Raw genomic sequence first — 4,324 nt, 5'->3', positions numbered from 1 at the left:
TACTCATCAAGCTCTACAACTTTTATTTTGGTTATTTCTTCATCCGACAAACTTTTACCAAACATTATTCACAAATCCAAAGATCTCTCACATATTTTATGAAACTATGTGACGCCGAGGTCTGCATCTCGCCTGCTCCTCCCGTGCTCCGCCTGTGTGCTGGACCCCATGCCGCAGCGCGCTGCCAGCAAACGCGCCACCGTGCGTTGCCTGCCCTGGATCGCCACCGGGCAAGCTGCTTGCCTACCTAGGCTAGCCCATCTGACACATTTCCCTAGGCCAAAACCCTAACTGGCCCATTAAGGGCTTGTTTCAACATCTTTTTTTGAAACTTTGTTTCAACATCTTTACTTGTATGATTATATGTTTCAACATCTTTACTTATATATTATGTGTTATAATCATAAAATTAATTCTAGGGTAGCTTTTTTGGTAACAGAATATTCTAGTTCTAGGGTCGAATATTACTTTTATATTAAGCTAGTTATTATTTGTACATTGTTCGATATATATATACATATATATACATATATATATACATATATATATATATATATATATATATATATATAAAGTCTAGGGTAGCATATTTTATAATGCTTAATTTGTAGCAATAGTTTTTTATCCAATTGGTGTGGAATATTTATGGTAGCTTATTCAATTCATGCTATGTGTGAAAAATTCATGTCCATTCGATGCTAGATGCACATATATTTTCAAACAATGTATTTATTGTACGTGCTGTTAAACGATGCTCACATAAAAATAAATATTCAATAAATCAGAATTGGCTTGATGAGTTCTCCAAACAATGGTGACGAGATGGGTGCCCAACCAAACAATGGTGATGAGGTGGGTGCCCAAGGATCAAACTCGCAGCACAACACCACCAGTGGATCGTGGAGTTTGCTGTCTGATCCGTGCCCTAGCATAGATAGGGCAGCTCGTCGTGCCGAAACATGAGACCCAACTTACAATCCAATAAATGAGCAGGTATAATTTAATAATTTCAATGTAGGGCTACGAGGGGTTGTTATTCATATCCATAACTACATACCGAATATATATATATGACTGGTTGTTCTTCGTAGATAACTTCTCAATTATGGAACCAAACGGAGGAAGATGCATTGGATTCCGCACCAGAGGCAACTAGGACAACCACCGAAGATAGGAAGCGGAAACATGGGGAACGAGGCGTAAACAAGTGGCCGGATCATACATATTCTATTACAGAAGTAAGCCCAAAAGGAGAGCCCGTACAACCTATAAAGGTGGCAGCTAAGTATCGAAACACCATCGGTTTTCTTGTTAGGGACAATCATGACATCACAATCTCTAATTAGAAACTAGTTCCAAAGAAAACCAAAAAGAACTTGTGGAAAAAGTTGAGAACAAGGTTTATTTTTGCAACCGAGTCATGAGCTGTCGTGAAGGAGTACGCAATGAGGCAGTGTGCAATCAACTTTCATAACAAGAGGTCTGAAGTGAATACCAAGTTCGTGAAGAAAGGGTTGGACGCAACAAAGAAGTACCCGAGAATTACAGCAGCTAAGTGGAAGACCTTTGTTGAGCAGAAGACATCAGAAAAGTTCTTATTTATGAGTCGAGCCAATGCTGAACTTGCAAAGAAGAACAATACCACCACCACCTTGGAACTGGTGATTACCAGCGTGCGATTCCCAAATGGAGGGCAGAAGAAGTTGCAAGGAGGACGGCAGTGTTACTGGTGTTGTTGGAGGATGTACCCGAAAGGGGTGGAGACTGGCTTCATGCACAGAAACCACAGAAAGTCAGGCTGGTTGGTGGTGGCCAGATCCAATGACCGATGAAGCAGCCAAGAACATTTTGGCCATGGTAGCTAAGTAGAAGGAAGGATCATTCAAGCCACCAAGAGAGAGGGACACCCTTAGTGTCGGTCTGGGTAACCCAGAGCACCACGATCGTGTGTGAGGCGTCTCATTCCATTTGGGCTAGATGGAAGGATTTTCTAAGCATGCCGAGATGTATAGAAAACACGACCGCTATAAGGAAGCTATGAGAGATTATTTTAAGGAGGAGGCTAAGCAAGAAATGAAACAAATGTTGGTTGAAATCATGGCCAATCCTAATTCTGAGATAAGGCAACAATTGGCTAGTGTAATGTCAAGTCAACAACTATCGACAATACGGTCGCCATAGATGATCACACAGACGCCACAGATGCAGATGGTCATCACACAACCCTCAGATTCTCCAATAGTTCCAAGTAGTATTGGATCTATGGCAAATAGGGAGCACTATGCAGTTGATGATATCGTCGCACCGACAACTTGCTCCCTAGTTATATCATATGGTATCACCAATATCCGTATGATATAAGTTGCCACTGGTATGGTGATCCTAGGCCATGACTATCACAACATGAAAATGCCAGAGGAGTACTACAGGGTAGAAGTGTTGACAGTCATTGAAGGACATAGGGATGACTTCCTAGACATCCCCACTCCTGACGGTGTTGAGAAACTTGGTCAAGCTATCAACGAGTTCATCTTATGGCCTTGATGGGACATTAGGTTGAATGGTCCTATTCCATCGATGCCATTTTTTTGGAGTGGACAATGATGGAGGGTTCTCACATGTAGCCTCACCATCTCATCATACCCCACCATCTCGTGATGCACCACCATCACCAGAACCTAACCCACCACCATCATTTAGCCTCCACACCAACTCAGCGCCTCTACCTAACCCACCAGCATCGACATCCATGAACCCACCATCATTCGCGAGCAAGAAGGATGCCTCATCGGAACCTAATGGCCATGTAGCTAAAGGAATCCTTTAGTCTATGCCAAAAATGGTTACGCCCTTAGGTAAGGACAAGACATCACCAAGGGTTATGAAGAAGTGGATGGCCGGATTGACAAGGAAACCAAACACACATTCCAGTCGTCAGAAAGCTACCAAGTCCGCCTCCAACAAGATCACCATACGGAAGCCTACGAGAGAGGATTACAATAATATCCCCACCGATAAATATGTTCTAGGCAGACCTCTACTCCAGTGGTGCGAACTCCGTGGTGTTTCACGTGCGATGAAGAGGTTGCATGACTGGTATATGAGAGCATCTTTGGTTGAGATCAATGCCTTCTCCATAGCTGTACCACCACTAGCTTTTATGGGTGGCAATAGCAAGATTATTGTTGACTTTGAGGACATTTGGTTGATGTTTTGCCCTAAAAACTCGACATCCAGCTCATGAGCGTGTGGTGCCTGTAAGTGTCACTCATACATAACTATGTTTTGTTACTAATTAATATAATGTTAGGGCATGAAGTATCTAACAATGTCATGCGCTCTACATAACGCAACAATTAGACTAGGAGATGCGGTATACTGAGAACCTGTTTCTTCACGAGGAGAAAAAGGTTGGGTATCTCGACCTGGCTAGAATAAGACAGAACAAGCACACAATGGTTATGGGTCCTGACCATGACTTAGAGTGGAGCAGCAAGACCGATGATAAAATAGCCAAAATTAGAGTGGAGGAGCAACAAAAGTAGGAAACAGCAGTGACCACCTACATAGGAAACGTGTTTCTTCAATTTGGAAACAGGAGTATTGTATGTGCACCATACATGTTCAAGTATGTTGGTCCTAAACTCCCTTAATAGTTTTTATTTATAAACTTACTACTATCATAAAACATGACTTCATTAAATTCGTGAAGTGATCATTGAATTTGTATATTCATTTATCTCCATGAAGGGTGACTTTTGGTCCTTGACTCCACAGATTTCCCATAGAGCAGTTATCAAAAGTTTGTCGATATTTTAGATCAGCAAGTCAAGATTTGCATGCGTGCTTTTCAACATTTATATATCATATACGAGAGTTTGGATCGATATGACTTGTTGAATTCATTCGAGCACTGCAGGGCATACAGGTTCTACAAGTTCAAGGGTGGACGCTATGATTTAAAAAAGCCAGAAAACCGCTACATGTGCGGTTTAACTTTAAGGTAAATTTTAAATAAACATACATATTCGTCTTGTATATATATGTATACGTAGCAACTATGTAACCACTTGCCAATTCTTATATAGTGCCACAAGCAACCACCAGGAGTGTTTTGTGGGTACTATGTGTGCGAGTTTCTCAGAGAAAACGGGAGATACACTAACAACCCTAGCAAAGTAAGTAATAGTCATAAGTGAAGTTTTGTCACTGCTGATGCCTTCTTCGTATTGGTTAGTTGTAAATGTATGATGACTTATTATTTTTTTGCAGGTATACAAGTGTAATCCCATGAGTGTACGCCTCCAGAATGGTGACCTCATGG

General features: G+C 41.5%; 1 pseudogene; it reads left to right on the top strand.

The window, feature by feature from the left end:
* Positions 1-822: 822 nt before the first annotated feature.
* LOC136454757 (uncharacterized) lies at positions 823-2,181 on the top strand (annotated as a pseudogene).
* Positions 2,182-4,324: the final 2,143 nt, after the last annotated feature.

Source organism: Miscanthus floridulus, chromosome 5 (assembly GCF_019320115.1).
Source record: "Miscanthus floridulus cultivar M001 chromosome 5, ASM1932011v1, whole genome shotgun sequence".
In the NCBI taxonomy this organism is placed as follows: Eukaryota; Viridiplantae; Streptophyta; class Magnoliopsida; order Poales; family Poaceae; genus Miscanthus; species Miscanthus floridulus.
The sequence above is the reverse complement of the archived record's forward strand: the minus strand, read 5'-3'. Positions and strand labels throughout refer to the sequence as shown.